General features: G+C 38.2%; 1 protein-coding gene across 2 annotated transcripts in view; it reads right to left on the reverse strand.

Moving 5' to 3' along the window:
* Positions 1-19,456, reverse strand: part of ROR2 (receptor tyrosine kinase like orphan receptor 2) — a 156,162-nt gene that overhangs the window by 106,274 nt on the left and 30,432 nt on the right. Inside the window, exon 1 of one of the 2 annotated variants that reach the window (XM_075020137.1) lies at positions 15,134-15,264. The exons of the other annotated variant lie outside the window; for it this stretch is intronic. The gene's annotated coding sequence lies outside the window, so the exon portion shown is untranslated. Of the gene's footprint in view, positions 1-15,133; positions 15,265-19,456 lie in introns of those variants that run through there. 2 annotated transcript variants of the gene reach the window in all.

Raw genomic sequence — 19,456 nt, forward strand, 5'->3', positions numbered from 1 at the left:
ATTCTCTGTAGCATGTGAAACGTAAAGCCTACGTTTCAGTCGAAAGCCAGGCCTAACTTACAGAGCTGGTAGGTGTTTGTGTGTGCATGTGCACATGCACGTGCATGTGCACGTGCACGTATGGTGGGGTGCACACATGCGTTTGGGAGGCGTGCATTTCTGAATGGATGTGGGTGTGCATGTAGGGTGGGTCTGTGCAGGAGGGTCTGTGTGCAGGAGGGTATGTGCACAGGGGTATAGATGAATGGGTATTTGCAGATGTGTGTGTGCAATTATGTGTGGGTATTGGGGCACGTGCGTAAAAGGGTGTACATGTCGGTGTGCAGGTGCGTGTGTGTGTAGGGATGTACAGGAGCATGTGTGTGTAGGTGCATATCTGTGAAAGTACATGTGGGTTTGTACGAGTGTGTGATGGGGTTTGTGTACAGGAGTATGTGTAGATGCATGTGTGTGGAGTGTGTAGGGGGTATATGTGCAGAGGTCTGTGTTTCTGTGTCTGCCTAGAGGTGTGTAGTGCAGTACGTAGGAAATATGTGTGTGTGTGTATAGGTGTGGGGTGTCATAGGGAGGTGTAAAGATGTGTGTGCAAGTGGCTAGGTATAGGGGTGTTTGTTTGTGTAGGGGTTTGTTTATGGTGATGGATGTCCATAAATGAGAGTGCAGAGGGTGGGGTGTGCATGTGCACACAACATAATCCAAGCATATGTAACATAGTATTTAACAGAATAGAGATTTTCAATACAGAAGTCCATTTTCAAATAAGCACTTTCGACAGAACTTAATACTGACTTACACTTAAAGTTAATTTAGTTTGCTGTGATTTTTGTGACTTTTACTTTACACAGTCGGAAGAATTAAATATGCATTTGGAGAAGGAATGAGGATACAGGCCAAGTATTCACAGATTATCCATTGACATTGATTTATTTAATTTCACAAGGAAACTGTGAGCAGCCAATTTCTTTGAGAGACTTCACAGCCCTGGTGTCTCTAGTTTAGCGCCTTGCATTAGCCTTGGATTTATCCAGAAACAGGATCCTCTACATTTTCCAGCACTGATGTCATTTTATAACTCAGCATTTTGTAATATATTACCATGTGCAAGGGAGAACTGTGTTCCGAAAAGATGTCACCTTGTGCCTTCTATTTCGATTTATTAGACTGCCATCTATCATGTAACTGAGACCTTGCTACAAAATACATTAAAGAAGCTGAAGTTTTCATAAGTATTCTCTTTAATATGCAGTAAAAGAAACACCTGGATTTAAATTCACTTGATGTTACAATGAATCCTCATTTCTAGGCTTTAAACATATCATATTTTTAAAAAATCACCCATCCAAAGCCTTCTCTCTTCAGGGAGAAACTACAATATTTCAGCACAGAAGGGAAACGAGTATGGAAGCAGGACTTTTAGCAAAGGAGGTTATCTATGTATTCAAGAAAAGAGACAGAGAAAGACAATGTTGAAGGCAGCACTGCTCCTAAGGTCAATATTTTTCAAGGGGAAGAAAATCAGAGATCTGAAACTGGAGATGTGTTTCTAAAAATATGGCTGTAAGACCTTCAGCATGGTATAAGAGGTGAGCATAGGAACTATGCTGTAAGTCTCAGCAGCTAGTTCTACTTCTGTTACTTTGGGAGCTATCAAAACACATATACATCTTAACCAAAAAGTGCAAAGAATTATTGACCTGAGTGACAAGGAAGAAAATTTACTCTGTCTTGCTTTATCCCCTAAATGTTTTCAGTTGTCAGGCAGTTCCTGCTAAATAATAAGGACAAGGACAGGATGTTTACCACAGAACACCTGTAGCCACTTCACCTAGGGTTACTTCATAGCATTACCTCAAGGAACTCCCAGCACAAAAAGATCCACTCTGCCAGAAGTACAGTGCTGTGAAACCTCCACACTACGCAAGCTCCAACAGGTCTCTAATAAAGACACAGTAATGGCACACTCTTTTATACATGTCCCATCTAGACTCAAGAGATACTAACTAGCCAGTCTTCTCTCCCCATGTTGCTGCTTTTCTCACTACTGAATGGTGGCAAGTATTGCAAAGTAAATACTGCTCACATATTATATTTTGCCTTATATTGAGGATCATGGATCTGATATCCTGACTTGAAGCAAAGGCTTACTCAGGATTATTCTTCTTAATTGACACCCAACATTCACAAGGGTTTGTTTGATGATGAACAAGGAAATGAAGCAATGAAATAGCTGTAATGCAATTTTGGTGGGGAAAAAAAAGAAAGACAGATTGATAAGAAGATAAGAACATTCCAGACCTTCTTAATCACTAATACAGAAGGAAAAGGCAAATAAGCATCACTTCTCCCTTTCACAAGTGTTGTGTTTCCCTAGACAAGCACTGCTTGTGAGGTGGGTCCCCAAGCTTGAGGAGAAAGAAGTGGTCACTTCAACAGGAATACAAAGAACCACTCTTTCTTCTTGCCAGAATGCTCTTCTCCCTCAGCCCATGAATGAACAGTTATGATCAGTGTTAACAGATGAATTATTTACAGTGAAGAGTAACAGATTTACCACTACAAAAAGAATACCACTAGATAACGCTACAGCTTCTTTCATGTGGAAGGCAGGTACTAATTGCATAGCCACAGAACTTTTTTCATCAGAAAATGAAATTAAGGGTCAAGTTAGACATGTAACACATAAAATTTTTAAACAACAACATAAACTGCTATCTTTCTGAAAGCACTTATTCCATCAAATTTCACATCCAGACATTGTTGAGGTTAATCCTTTTTTCTTATCACCACTCTGGTACACACCATGCAGCTCCTGACATACTCTATGTTAACCTGAAACATGTTAGATGCTTTTCAGTCACAATGGAAAACTACAGATTTTTGTGCTGAGGACTATAACTAAGACTTATTGCTGAACCCACCCAAAACCCATGCAATTATCACCACTGAGGCACTGCTCAGGTACACTCTAATAGGAAAGGCCAAGCTGTGTCAAACCAAGGATCCATCTCCTCGAGTACCCAGTGTCCCATAGTGGCCTATGGCAGTTGTCTTGAAAAGACTATTAAAAAATAAAGGGGAGTTTATAATGGTGTCTCCAGTATATTCTCACACCTCTTAGCTGCTCAGGGCTTCCTGAGCTAAAGGTGGTTTCTTGGTGTTTAACAGCTTCTGGAAATTCTAATGAACCCTTAACGTGCAGACCTGGAACAAGATGTACAACTTACTGCACTTAACATCTTTGAGAGAAAATTGATAACAAAGACATGAAAACATACAATGGGCTACATTGCATCAGATCAAAGGACCACTTAGCCCAGTGCCCTGTATCTAAGAATAGCCAAAATCAGATTAATATATGACACTTCCCCTTAACAGTCTTCCAGCTTCCAACTGTTTTCAGGCTCAGGACATTCCTGAGATGGATGCACACTCACTACCCCTCAAAAGATTTCTCTTCCATGACCTTGACGAAAGCTCCACTTGAAACTACATTTTGGCAGCCAATATTCCCAACATCCTTTGGCAACTGGTTCCACACCTCTATTGCCAGATGCATGAAGACTCATCTCCTTCCTGGTAGGAACTGGTTCCTAACAGCTTCATTTGATGCCTCTTAGATATTCTGAGCCTCGAATGAACTATACTACTTCATGTTTCTTTAAAAAGCAAAATGTAGACACAAAGAGTACCTTTCAGGCAGAAAAATGAAATTTAACAAAGTGGATATGTGGTCAATGCCTTTTGATACTGTAATTATAGAAACCATACCTGTAAGTTGTTTTTGCAAATGAAATATTCACAAATATCACGTTCTCAAAAAAAAGAAGTGTATAAAAGAACACAATCATGCTACTTTTGCTATATGCTCTACAACAGCACTTCCCTAAAGCTAAAGAGAAGGTGAGGTGTCTTTGTGTGCTCTGAAGTGAAAACTAGATTAACTTCTGTTTCAGCAGAGAGGAAAACCTAATAACTAAATCCTGGGCAGAGAGTCAAAAAATACATTAAAATATAGATACAGAAAACATACACTGTACAGGATCCTGATGATATCCATACTTCTCAAGAGCAAGGCATACCTCAAAGCCCACAATGATTCAAATATGGAACAATAGCACTTAAAACTTTAATGTAATAAAATATCGAGTAATTTTTAGGAAAAAAAGAAGAAACAAATCTCCCCTCCACTTTGGACTGATTCCTGGCGCCACTGGTTGAGCAAGGAACCACAAGCATAGCATATTTACAGCAAGCTTTCCAGATTGTGCTGCAAGAGCCAAGAACCTTTTCTGTAAACTGAGGCCTCAATCCACCCCACACACTTCACTTTGCAGCTATGTGCATTTAATAAAGCTTCACATTCACATTTTTATTTTTCTCGTTATATTGTTTATATTACTCTGCATTAATTTCCTCTTTGTAAAATCCCCTAAACTGCTCATAAAACTGCCTTAAAAAGAAGTAAAATGATCTGGCTTGGAGATCAAGGAAGAGAAATGGGGCCATTTTTCACTAAAGATGTAAAGAACAGAAAAGAAAATTAATGTATCACTGATTGCTGTATATGGCCTGCCAGCAGATACAATTCTGGACTCTTGCATCCCAGGATTTGTCCCAAAACAGTACAGGATGGTGTTTGAGAGAAGGCACCAATAGTCATATTTTAAAAGGTATTTCTGAGCATAGAAATACAGGTATGCATGATCCTCATGAATGTTAAGTGGGAGCAGGGAAACCATATACAACCAAATTTTTATAAACCTCACAGGTTTGAAAATTGAGCGAGACATCCTGAGTTGCCTTGGTAGCTATGAAGATATATCCCTATGCAACCTAACACGAAGACAGAATCACACACATGAAAAATGAGGTAAGGTGTAAATGAGTAACATGTTGAAAAATAACTAACTGCCACAATCCAAAAATCAAGAGGAAAAATCTTAAGACTTAGATTTATCATAAAGGAATATACAGGCAACAGAGATGACTGTGTTCAAACAGCTATTCTGTATCAAGATTTATCCTTAAATCCCTATTTTCATAAATCTTCTCTAGTTAAAAAAAAAAAGAAAAGAAAAGAAAAAAAAAAGCTTAGGCTGGTGACAAGCCCACTTGGCATGAGCTACTCTAAATATTTCAAAGTTTCCATTTCTTTCTCTTTAAAAAAAGCACAAATATAGTCCTTTTATGTTCCCATTTAAGTAATCACTTCCAGGTTCCATACAGACCCATCCCCATGAGTAAGACTTAAAGTCTGCTATTACAAGCAGAAAGGATAAAACTGCCCTTTGGCAGAAGTGTTGTTTTTGTGTAGTTAGACTTTTGGATTTCTACCACTTCCCTTCTTGGCTTCCATTCTTCCACCCAACCCTACTTGCATACATACCGGACCTTTAACTTGTGCTGCCAAACAACCTCCCTCCAAAGAGTACATCAGGGGAGAGAAAAAAGAGCGGTAAAAAAAAATATCAATTTTGCTTTCCAATGTTGTGTAACAAACAAGCCACAAAAGGACTTTGAGTCAGCAGAAAATAGTAGGCGAATTACTGTTTATTCCCTAGAAATGTTATATCTTCTGCCCAGAAGGGAAGCTAGGACACCCACTGGAGTTCTACCTACACTGCTCTGGCTTCACTGATTATCCTTGGTTAGCAAGTCACCACATGCATTTCATAGGAACACTTAAAATCATATCGCAGAAAACTGTTAATCAGAATATGGTTATTGAAAACTTGTCACAGAACACAAATCAGTCAATCTGAACCACAGCAGATATTCAAAAGCCAATAATCACCAAAATAAATTATTATTAAAGCTCTAGCTTTTGCCTCCATGCTGACTCACACCAAACTATGCCATTGGATTCTTAAACCATAATTGTTTTGCAAGAAAGTAAGATAACATTAAAAAAAATTGACTGGAGTTCACTCTAGATTTCTAACTGGTATTGTCAAAACTTTGTCCTCATTTCCATGTCAAATGATCCTGAACTCTAGGGGTAAGAAGGCAGTTATCTTCCTACACACCCCAGAACAAAACCTAGCTCCTTCTTTCTTTTTTATTTTTTTTTTAACAGATTTCTGTGTTTACACAGATAGATGAGCCAAAGATAAGCCAAGAGAGGGATTTTTTTCTCCCCAAATTGACTCATTTTATTGTATCTGATCGTGACAGTGACTGAGAAAACCCATTCAAAAAGAAACCCCAAACCCTTAATTCGAACATGTAAAGATAAACATCACCAGCAAGATATTATCTTTCATTGCTGAAGAACTACTACCAGTGATATCCAAATATGACCAGAGTAGCCCTCTATGGGTCAGAGTTTCTTTGATGTTGATGGAAACCTGCTTTTCAATTAATTCATAAGAAGGGAAGCGCACATATTTCCATTGCAACTCCCAAACTAAAATCTCACGATAGTATATAAACCCTCTACTAAATGTGGAACAGATGAGCTTTAAAAGAAAGTCATTTTTATCATGGAATCTTTTAGTCAAATTGGGAAGCAATGTTGGCTTACCACCTGCCGCTCTCCATTAATGATGATACTTGAGTATGGACATTAAAATTGTGCATATGCTGAGAGGAAAAAAAAAAAAAAGGAAGAAAAAGTATTCTTTGATGATAGAACTCTTACAAAAATCTAATGACACTTCTGATCTGCAAATTTTGAAAGAGCTAGTTAACAAGAACAACAACAGACCAATGGACCAACTTCAAAATAAAAGTTGGAATTTAAGAACAGGTTTGCTTAAGTCTTCCCATTTTTATACTAATTATGGTTCTAGTCCGAGCAGCTTTGCAAGAGGCATCACTGCATTCCAGGGTTATTGCCTCAATGATTTCCAAAGCAATGTGCTCAGTTTACTTTCCAGCTCTGCAAATTTGACTTGGAACCCAATCATCAAGCTGAGATACTTCCTCCTTGTATAAAAGTCAAGAATAAAGATGAGCAAAATTCTGCCATATGTGACACTTCAGAAAATCTATCATCTCCATCAGGATAGCAGTGATTGCACTGCTGCCTTGTCAGTAAACCAGGTGAAAGAGGAACCATAAGGAAGGAAGATAAAATCAGCTCAGATGGATAACAGAATTACAAGTTTATCATGTTATCACTATAACTGTGTATGTTTTAGTGTGCTAGATGTCTTATAGCCTTAGCTGAAACGTCACCATCTCCATCTAACTCTTCACTGAAGCTCACCAGTTTAAGTCTTGTATTTCATAGCTCAACTGGAGCCACTGACATGACTACAAATTGCTTGTAGGACACTATGCAAAGCTGGATAGGTTTGCTCAAACTGACTGCACTAGCAATAAATGCTAAACTGGATGACTTTGGACAAAACAGATAGGCAATGTTGACATGTTCAGTTCCCTGAATTTCCCTGACAGAAGGTGACTGCAGATACAGTATATGGTGCAGATACATAAATTCTTTCTTAATGTGAAATATTTAGCAAACACTGTGCTTAATAAAGAAAATTTCCATCTCCCTTGCTACCATAGACAATTTAAAAAAAAAAAAAGGTCTTGACACCTGTGAAATTTTTGCATTTTATACTATTCCAGTTTGATAGCTTGGAAATTGATGTGCAACATCTGCCTGGCAATCAGCATAAATACCAAATAAACTGGGCCAACTGAAAAAAAATTGCTGTTTTCCTGCCTCGATAACATTTCTGTATTAGTGAGAACAAGAAGAAATACTAAATAAAATCTATCACTTTTTTTCTATTACTAGCAAGCAGGTTTTTCCCAATCTAAAACCAGTATGCTAGCACTGTTCAATATTGCACCTTTTTTTCTCTAGCTACCTAGCTAACCAGATGGCTAAACACAGAGTTCTCTGCCTAAGTGGAAACACAGTTAAAGAGCTTTCCTAACACATGAAAGACAAGAAGATGAGACTGTCCCCTTCTGTGGTCAGAAGAGATGGTTGTCTCTCCCTCAAGTAACTCTGACATTAAATTTCCAAGAGATGAGATGACAGCTGAGCAACAGCAGTTAAATCCTTGCATGTACAACCGGATCAGTCCATCTTACCTCCAAACAAGACTCAGGAACTTCTCAGGAACAATTTGAATTTAAAATAGTAATCATTTGCTACTATTGTGACATGGCTTCAGAAATACTGAGGAGAATATTATATAATGTGTCTCACCCAGGCTTTTTGGACAAACTCTCCTGATCTGGTCATGAATAATGAACTGGAATGTTCCTTTGTTATAGGTGTACCAAGCATTTACAACAGAGTACTAAGGGCAACGACCAAGAGAAAAGTATCAACAGTGGTCCTTACAATTGGACTTGTACTACTTGTACTCCAAATGCTTAAAAATTAAAGCCCACATCACAATCCAGACTGACACATTCATGAGTAGAAACATAGCTTATTATTTTTTGAAGTAATTTTAAGGTGATGTTTACAATATGCTCTTGGACTTAATCTTTAATTTCTGATTATAAATTAGCTCATATTATATTGAGAAACATTGTGTAATTGTTATCACAGCATTAGGAGTTGATAAAGCCCTGATATAGACTAACAATCCTCTATGGCCTGGGTCAGAATGCTTCTAACACTGGATGTAAAGAGAGAGAGAGAGAGAAAAAATGTGTATCAGATGTATTTATTTGTATTTATATTTCCATGTACTATAAGTACATGGAATAAGTACAAAGAATGCAGCCAAACTGCATACAAAAATACTTTAAAATCTGTAATTTATTCAGATTTTCTCTGATTTGATACTTGGAAACAGTTTTTCTTGGATAGAACTAGAAACTTATTTCAAACTTTGAAGAACAGCAGGACACAGGATTTTTTTAAGTTACTGTAACAAATCATGACCAACCACAAACGTTCTGTTATAGTTTGTCAGATTAAAAGTGAATACACTATTTTGCCAGAAAGACTAAATAATCCAACAGTGATTGGCTTACATTTTCTTTTCACTTTTTAATGTTCTCTTATAAATTTCTACCCAGTGTGTTACTGCCTGAAAGTAACTTCAAATAGGTGAAAGCTGACAAGTGGAGTTTTCTCTGCCAGAAGTATACATTAAAAAAAAAAAATTTTTTGCAAGCATACTATGCTATTTAAAAAGAGACTCTAAGGCACCACAAGAAGAAACCCTTTATAAATCAAGGGCACACTGTATACAGTAATTCACTTACAGTACTGAAGAGAGATGTTGTTAAAATCTACTAATCCATTTTTGGCATGAACTGCAAACAGGCAAAATAGTTTACAAACACAGGTTATAAGCACTGTTGCTAGAGCTGCCATTCCTGTGATCTCAGGCAAACTCTGAAGCATACTGCTTCCTTTCTGAAAAGCTAAATACGTTTCCTCCCCCCCCCCACTCTTAGCTCTGGACAGTTGAATCATTCTCACAGCAGATAAATCTTTCTGACTGCTGATTATTCTGACGGAGGCGGCGGGGGGGGAGGCACTGTGTGTGACAGGGTCCCTTTTGTTTCATTACAGGCACAACAATCTGTTTTCCATTGAACAGAGTTTTTAGTTCTCCTTCCACAACATTTTTCTTTAATTATGATAAAAGACAGTAACTTAATCGGGCATAAATCCTGTTCAAGTGAACATAAGAAAATAAAGGGGTTAACTTCAGAGGCAAAAAGTTAGACATGTGACCTCTTAATTACAACTCTAGATAATACACCACTAAAGCACTGACAAGTGAAAAATTGTTCGTTCCTCAGATTTGCACTAGTATCACTAGAAGAATTAAAGAAACCCACAATCATTTTTATTTTGATTAACGTGCTTTGCCTCGAATGTAACTATTCAGTTATAAAACTATCTTGATTTTATGCCAATAGCAGAGCCATATGCAACAGCTGCTCCCAGAGAAGAACATTTTCTTTGTAATACACTATTTATTTCAGAAACTATGGAGACCAGCACCTCAATTTGCCAAATAAGCAGGGAAAAAATTAAGAGGTTGGGACTGATACCAGGAGGGAAAGATACTACCTTCATAGTTGGGCTAGCTGACACGTAATACAGGCAAGATGTATATGAAGACTAGGATCGGCATCCTTGGAGTACAATCAGTATGTATTCTCACTCATTGCCAAGTCCAAGAACCGGCACAGCAAACAGCAGTTTCAACTCAGTTTAGTTGTTGGAACCAAAACTCACCTTGACCAGCTAAACTGCAGCAGAACTGGTCACTATTCACACAGAAACAACCATCAGTCACTTTTTAAGCTGTGAACAGGCTGCCTATATTTTAACCCACTTCAATGAAGCACATTCAAGCAGGACACCACCTCCACCCATCTTCTCAAGGAGCCAAATATGCCAATATCCCAAATGACTCACGTCTTAGAAAACTGGAAATGGTGGAAGAAGAGGGAGAACATGGTCTCAGCGAAGCAAAGTGAGAGGGTGCACCAGCAGACTTGTGTGCAAGGGAGCCTAGAAGTAGGGGCAGGTGAACAGGAGTTATGAGAAAGACATGGAGACATCCCAGTATGACAGACTAGGGAGTTAAGATCTTTGGGATAGAGGCACGAGATGTAGTTAGGCATGGGGGGAGACAGCAAGGGAAAGAAATTTGAGGGCTGGAACTTGGCAGTCACTGGAAACATGGATAGGGTATGCAGAATGTATTCTAACTGAACAGACATTGAATCTTACTGAGCAGAAAAGGACAGAGGCAGTTCAGTGGTCCTGTGGACAAGTGAAACACTATGGGTCATGCCCACATACCTGCAATCTCTTCTCTCACCCCCAAAGAGGCTGCCCATACCAAAGCTAACCCTGGGAAAAAGCCTTGTCACGTGCTCCTCTCCCACATTATACTCCTGCACTGCCAGAGTTACGCCTACAGGCTAAAACTATGGCAGAAAGCATACTCCTCGATAAAGCGCAGCCAGCTGCAGGCTGGCATCCAAGCTTCAACCTAGATCCTGTTTTGTTTATGGTAAGGATGTAGCCCAACTTGCTGAATTGAAAAGACGATGGACATTGGGGAAAGACAACAGGGACAAAAATTCACCCTTCAAGACAACCTAGGGGAGTCACAGGGAGTCCCCTAAATGTGGAGGAATGGATCAGATGCAAAGACCTTGGTGGGCAGAATAGGTGGATTGCATAGGTTTATGCAACAAGAACAGTGTGCAGACCCTGCGAAGTACACAAGTGCTCCGTTCTTCCCATAAGTAGCAGTAGCTGCCACTACCAATGACAAGGTCCATCAGTCACCACACTGAGCTTCCCCACTGAGTCTCTCAAGTCGTGTCTGGTTTGTAGTTAATACCTTCTTTGCATAAGTAGCACCAAGATAGCAGTTTTTAAGACTACGATGTCACTATATGAAAAAGGTAGGTTTGGTTAATTGGTTAAAGACATTTCTTTGGTTGCTTAAGTTAAAGACATTTCTTAAAGCTGAATAAAATGTTGAATGTTCAAACTACAGATGTCAAAAAGGAAGAGAAATCCCTTGGGGCTTTTTTTTTTTCCGGCCAGTCTGGAGTACATTATTTCAGGGCAGTGTGGAATTGCCTCTGGCTATAGTTACAGAGTAGACTTTAAATGAAAACTGGTGTTGGTCTGCATAATATTTTGTGCACCTGGGGAAAATATTTATCCAAGCAACAGCCAGATCTGTGGCCACCAAACATGTTGAGGACTCACTTGCATTATGTTCAATGGAATCTCTGAAAGTACCAGCAGACACTTACTGTATTTAAGCTAGCTTCTTCTCTTTAATATATATAAACAGAAGTTAGCAAAAATATATCATATTGAATTAGCAGCTAGGTTATTCACACAATGTGGTCAAATCTGCTACACAGTTACTCTCGTAGTATGTATATTCAATATGATTTTTACAATGACAATTTAGGTTTACATGCATCACGCTTGTAATTAGTTTTCCCTTATTAGGCATTTAATAACTTTAAAATGCAAACATATAATTAGGGTTTTAATACCTTTAATATATATCTACCCTTCTAAAAAGTCATATACCAACTTACTCATGCACACCAGTGTTTCCTCCAGAACAAGCATTCATGATATGCTATACCAGCTTTGCAGTAATTCAACATCCAAATGCTGGACTTTCAGGGTATGTGATGCTGTACAGAATCAAGAGTGGAACCAGCAATGCTTCCTTATCAGGAAAGCAGACATTTTAAAGTACCAACACTCTCCGTTTATATGGAAAGCTTAATATATAAACAAACATACATTCCTATGCTGCCATGCAGTCCCAACACCTCCCTGTTCATATTAGTGTACTCTTGCATCAATCTACTAGATTATTTGAGACACTGGCAAAGTTTTAGTTAATGCAAACTAAATCTGAACTATTTAAAATATAGATCACTGGCTATTTTCTTTCACAGAATAAAATAAAATATGACAGCCACTTCAAATACACCCAGAGCTAAATTACAGTTTATGCTGTCCCTCCCTCCACATGTTGAAAGAGATCTCTTTGTAAAAGAACTCTACTAAAGAATGCCTCTGTTACAGAAGTGCATTTTGGTACCTTCCTAATCCTGAGATAATTAAAATATGCTAAGGTAGTAAGGTTCTAACTCTGTAAAGAGTTCATTGAAGAAATGCTCTCTGCATTCTGAATGGCTTCTACAAAGTTACCACTTACATAGACAGGCATTTTTCCTAACCAAGTAAAAGTATTCCTTCTCAATAAGAGTAAAAGCAGAATTGTTGATGGAACCGCAATTTATGTACTGGAGCACAGCTGCCTCAAAAAGCTACCACGTCAAAAAGCATCCTCAGCACATCATCAATGCTGCCCCGCTCTTTAGCCACACGCTCCTTGGAGTAAATTGCTTTTTGAAACAGCTCAGACTATAAATTGCCTCTGACAAATTGACTTTCATTTTGTCTTCTAATGTAAGAAGACCAGAGATGCCACTTAAAATTACATTAAAGAGATTATTTCTCGTCCCCTGGTGACCACATTGCCTGGACTGTGCCAAATTCAGTATACAAGCCATCCTTTACTACTTCTGACCTGCAATTTATTTTACATCCATAGTTAACCCAAGCTGAGGCAGAGGAAAATTAGAATGGCCACCTGGAAAGGTGGGCTAACAATGACTCTGCTGCAAAAACCATCACAAAAGCCCATGAAAAACATGCTAAGGTGCAGGAAACAAATTTGAAAATAAAAATCTTAATTATTTCTGAGGAAACTCGATGCAGAAGCAGGTCTATTCTGAGATCATCTTAATGGGAATATAATTTTCCAGAACATTGAATGTTAGGAATGAAAAAACTCTATAAATTTACTACCTTAAATCTTTTTACAACCTTATACACTGTTAACTGAAACACATCTTTAGTTCCAGAAATTACAACGCATAATGAGAATATAAAATTCTAATCAAGCACATAGCTTGCAAATTTCAGTTCTAATTTACAAAAATTTGTAAGCACTATTAAATTATAAAAATCCTTTCAGACCAATGCATCTCAAAGTATTTTATCCATTTATATATAGCCACAGCTGGGTTTAGAAGCCCAAACTAAGCCAAGGGAGGAACACTAAATCTTGGTTTATCTTTTTTAAGGTGACTTTGACAATGCTTCATAAATTAGCATGTTTCAAGATGAGGGAGGTGCAGAGCTAGACATAACAGTTGGAAATAAAACTGGGTTTTACACCTCCATTCAGTGAATTTGCATTACTGGATTACAAGCGTAGCAGATTAAGTAAGATCTGATAGACAAAAGAAATATTAGTGGTTGTCCCCACATCTGATTTTCCAAATAATGGGACGAAGATCACATAATTACTTTTACTGCTGAGCAGGATTCCTTGAGTCTTTTTCATCGCTTATTATGTGATAGAACACATGTATTCAGGACATGCTTGGTCCAAAATACAAAGCACCAACTTTTAGAGATAACTCCTGCTCTTTAATCTCTCTTCAATTTCAAAGTCTGTCAGTAGAAAAAAAAACTTGAGTATTTTGGCTACTTACATAGAAGTGGCATTACACAGTCCAAAAGTGCTAAGTTAGAAGAAGTGAGAAGGAGATGCCAGTGAACAATCTTTGATAACTCACTAGGCTAAAAAAGTATTAGCAGACTAACACACCAGAGACATGGAAAACTCAGACTCCACCCTCTCTTACCACCACCCATGGAACAGAAGATATTGCATCTGTATGATATGATTATGCCTTTCATGGGAATCCTGTAGAACACATTTAGCAGAAACACTGCAGAAAGAATGATTACTGCAAAGTGAGAGTGAGCAGGATCTTCACTTCTTCACCACTTTACCTTACCTCTCGATTTCGCGTAAAGGCTAGACACCAGATAGGCAGCTAGGACAGTGGCATAACAGCCAAGAAATTCCTTCAGACACTTTCTGAGACTTACCGGTGATCAGATTTATCAGATATCAGGTGTTTGTACCTGAAACATCACTACACCACAGCCAGATGCATAAAAAGTGTTGTTTACAATAGACATATGAAATACCGAGTTTAAAGCAAAAAGGAGCAATGGCTAAAACTGGCAAGCCTGAACCAATAGTTGCTGAGGATTCATTCTCAAGAATAGTCAGGAAGGAAATGCTCTTGGACATCCTTAATGTTTTTAATTATCCCAACCTACTTTACACATATTACTGTAACTGTTTCTGAAATATCAGCTAAGGACTGTCCAATATTAACAGAATGTTCAGTTATTTCTTAATATAAATTCCTGTCTGCCGCCTTTTCAATTCCTTGCTTAATTGGAGAAGAAATAATAAAGATTACAATAACATTTAAATCTAGTACTACCCTTGCTTGCTGAGAAATTGTTGGATTAGAAGCAAGTAAAGCTTTCTTTTTTCTTATTTTTTTTCTTTTTTTTTTTTTTTTTTTTTAAACTGCCTTAACAATCCATTTGGCAGAAGCCTTGATTGTTGGCAGTAAGGAACACACTCAAAAATCTGTGGTTGGACCAAAAAAGTCACTTCTAGTGCAATAATGGAAAACATAAACCCATCATTCAAAAAGCAAGCAAAAAAAAAAACCCCAGGCCCTGCTTTCTTAAAACAGTGAATCACACATATCTTCTGTCCTGAAAATTCTTTGCAACAATTAAAAAATGAAGACTTACCAATATCCCATCCAAACCTGGCAAATGTGGTGAGTTTGGGTGGTTTTTTTCCTTAAAGTTATATGCCTTCATTTTAAAGTGCATTGCCTGTTCCTTTTCCCTCCATCTTCTGCTTGCAAAATGACACCCTTATGGTTGCAAAGCTAATATTCAAAAAAAACAAATGCAATGTTTCCATTCCAAATTCACAACAGGGATAATACAGTATTAGGATTCCGAGTAAGTTTAAAACTGCTGTCTGCAACCCCACAAGCAGTAAAACTACCATGAACCAAGTCAATTTCCCATAGCTTATAAAAGCTGCAAAGAAGTGTGAAATTAGGAGCTCAAGTTATTATCTAAGGAGAAACACCCGAAAGATACAGGCTAGGAGTAGTGAGTTTTTTTCTGTGTGATCTCATCAACTTCTTACACGAGCTAGCTACGTGTGGGGAGCTGTACAACTTCCCACTCACCCAGATGGATACACAATTTCTCCCCCAAAACCTGCAGCCAGAAGTAGCGTTTAAAATTTTGCTAAGAAACCAGCATCCAACAGAAGTGCCCCCACTCATGGAACAGAATGTGATGAGGCTGATGGGAGAGAGAAAGTCACCATCCCTCACAACCAGCCTCCAAAAATGTTTTCTGTACCTTCAGACACATAAGGGTAATTCCTGATGAAGCTCAACCCATTCAGCTTTTCACAACTGCAATTCAAGGTTTCTCCTGAACTGCATCTAAAGAAAACGGGTTTGAAATATATGCTGTATGTTCCAGATCTTTGGAGCCCTTAGTACCTCAAGACTGAGCCTCTCTTCTGGGGGAAAAAAAAACCAAAAACAAACAAAACCAAACAAACAAAAAAAGCCAACATCCACAAACCACACACCACAAACCAAAAAAAAATGTTACATGATTCTCACTAGATGCAGGAATTATCAACTCTGGCAATCAAATCAGATAAACAAGCTCTTGGTATTTATAGTTCATAGTCCACAGGTGTTCAGAAAGAAATGTTCATATAAGAAAGAAGCGGGGGGAGGTGGAGGGTTAGGGAATGAAAGAAATAGACACCTCAGTGTAAGAACTGGAAGTCAGCTAATGTGATCTAGTGTTATTTTCGAAAAGTCATTAATTCATACTGAGATGTAAGTTTATTAATTCTTTAATAAGAAAAGCATCATATACACATCTTCACACATAAATATACACCCAGTTCCATCCTCTGTTATGAAAGCAGACCCCATGGACCATAAATTCAGCAGGCTTAAATAGAATGTACATCAGGTGAACAAAATGAAAAACTGAAGAGAAAAGAAATGTTCAGTATAAAGCATTCCTTTAAACCTATGTTCAAGGCATTACTTAAAAGTGACAGAATCACAAGAGCCTCATTGTTTCGTCAACTGACTTCATGCAACTGTTTCTAAAACATTGCTCTGTTGATTTCTTCTGTGCTGCTTCTGCTCGGCTTCCCAGCTTCAGCTATCAGACTGACTTAGGCAGTCAGTCTGAGTATATGTATATAGATTAATAGTTAAGGCTAACACTAGAATCTTTATTAACATTTTGAGTTTCTCTGTGTGTAGGTGTCACTAAGCGAGTTTAACTTTTCTTTTTTTTTGAATGGCATTATATTTTTCTACAATACCCACATGATGGCTTTTTGTTTTTCACTTGCCTGTGTATTTTTTTTTCCCTGAAAGTATTGTAATTATCTGTCATTTACCAGGTAATGTTTTGGTCTTGTAACCTTTAAAAATCTTTTTTTAATCTTCCAATCTATTTTTCTTATGGTCAGTTCAATATGATTAGAAGTATTCTGTTACATACTGCACTATATTTGTATCATGTTGGCATGTCTTCCTAAATATGAACACTGTGGACATAAAAATGTGCTTATGATCTTCCATGTGTACATGGAAAAATGTGGTAGGTACATGTCCTGGTTTCAGCTGGGACAGAGTTAATTTTCTTCTTAGTAGCTGGTACAGTGTGTTTTGGATTTAGTGTGAGAATAATGTTGACAACACACTGATGTTTTAGTTGCTGCTAAGTGGCACTTAGGATAAGTTAAAGATTTTTCAGTTTGCCACACTCTGCCAGAGAGCAGGGACACAAGAAGCTGGGAAGGAGCATGGCCAGGACAGCTGACCCAAACTAGCCAAAGGGATATTCCATACCATAGGGCGTCATGCTCAGTATATAAACTGGGAGGAGTTGGCCAGGAGGGGCGAATTGCTGCTCAGGCAATCAGTCAGTGGGAGGTGAGCAACTGCATTGTGCATCACTTGTCTTGTTTTTTTTGTTTTTGTTTTGCTATATTCCTTTTCATTACTAATGCTTTTGTTGCTATTATTATTATAATTTTTTTATTATTATTGCTCTTAGTATTTTATTTTACTTTAGTTATTAAGTTGGTCTTACCTCAACCCACAAGTTTTACTTTTTTTTCAATTCTCCTCCCCATCCCACTGGCAGCAGGGAGGAGTAAGCAAGCGGCTATGGAGTGCTTAGTTGCTAGCTGGGGTTAAACCACAACAGTACACATGGTTAGAAGAAAACAGATTGATATTTTGAAAACTAGAATCTGCAAAATAAAGGAAAATAAGAATATTCCAAAACTGCGAATACTTTTATCTGTGCAAAATCTTACTGAAGCTTTTACAATGACAGAATTTCTACTTTCAAAAAAAGAACACAGAACTTCATGAAAACAAGAAATATTTGTCAATTACTAAAACCCAACACATCTAAGTAGTCTCATACCACCCCCCTCTTGTGCAAGCAAAGACCGTATGAAAAAACAGCACATGTTGTTTTCCTAAAATGTGTTCAAAATCAGGTTGGTAGTTTTATTTTAGAAAATATCTTAATAATAGATCATGATTTTTGTGAGTTCATAGGATCTCAGTTTAAAGAAAATAAATGTTTTCAACAGCTTTTAAAAATACTGTACACATGGAAGATCATAAGTACATTTTTACATCCACCTCAGCATTAAAACAAAAACACATCATGAACACTTGTATACTATTAAGTTTCCAGACTTCAACTCCTATATCCCAAGAACACTGAGTTGTCCGCTTTTCAGTTGATACTGGTAATTGTATGCAAGCTGCAGGAGGTTTATAAATCCATTTTCCCAGACCCAGTTAGCCTTCTGAAATAGCCTGCAAACTGTAGTAGAGCTTTCCAGGAATGCACCTTCTAATTCCATTTCCTGTTGTATTTAAAATCCTGCCAAAGGAACATTTCAAAGCAGAATGCAGGATGTAAGTGTATGATGGGAAGTTCATTGAAGGCTTCCAAAATCACAAAAGTAGACATGCTAATTTAAAAATGAGATGTGAAATTGTTTATTGAAGAAATATGGACTAGGACGTTCAAGTAGGTCTAAGAATGCTAATGGTGTGGCAGCCCCTGCAGACTTGCTTTTTATTTTATGTAAAAGGTTTTTATTGGAATAAAGCACCACTGCTCCAGAAATAGTCTTCCCATGGCTTTGCTCTCTCTGATATTTGGGGTAAAGCAGGTTTTGAAGAAACCTCCTTTAAATACAGCTTGCTGCAGGCTTCAGACAGAGGGGGATTCTGCAAACGGGGACCTGATGCAGTCAGTGGAGCCAGCAGAGAGCTCTGCCATCAACCTGAGCCCCAGGCTGGCCTCCTCCAGGTCCAGCACCCAGTGTTACAGTCACCTCACAAGCTGTACTTTTTGGCTGCCCTGTAACTCGCTTCCCATGATGCGTGAACTGTAGTGCATCAGCCTGCCTTCTTCGTTTGGTCCCTTAAATAAGTGACCCAGAGAACAACTATAAACTCTGCATTCCAGTGGCATCGCTTGACAAATAATCTGAAAAAGGTATCTGAGGAGCCTACAAGGCATTTGCAGGGAAAACATGGTAGCAGTTCTCCTCCAACAGCAGTTGCCATGCTTGGAAATGCTGTAATCGCTACACATGAAAAGAGAACAAAAGCTTTTCGCCACACAGCACCAGTGAGCAGTAACCATGCCTGGTGCACAGCTGTCAGCAACAGCTTCTGAAACCAAGAGCATCTTCTCACAACGTGTCAAGGTAGGTGCGGAGCTCAAAATGATCAACACTGTGATCCTGCAATGTGCCAGAGACTCCCTCCCTAATAAAATGGATAAACGTGCATTTATACAGATAGGAAGTAAAATCCTGTCTTATCCCTTGCTTTACCAATACCATTTCCTTCTGAAACCTGCAAACTTGCACGGAGAAGCAACGTAAATGGGTTGTATTTGGAAAACTTTGTTTTCCAAGTGATCATGAGCAGAAAGTGGCATTCAGATCTTGGATCCACTGAGCAACTT

Source organism: Buteo buteo, chromosome Z, assembly GCF_964188355.1.
Source record: "Buteo buteo chromosome Z, bButBut1.hap1.1, whole genome shotgun sequence".
Lineage (NCBI taxonomy): Eukaryota > Metazoa > Chordata > Aves > Accipitriformes > Accipitridae > Buteo > Buteo buteo.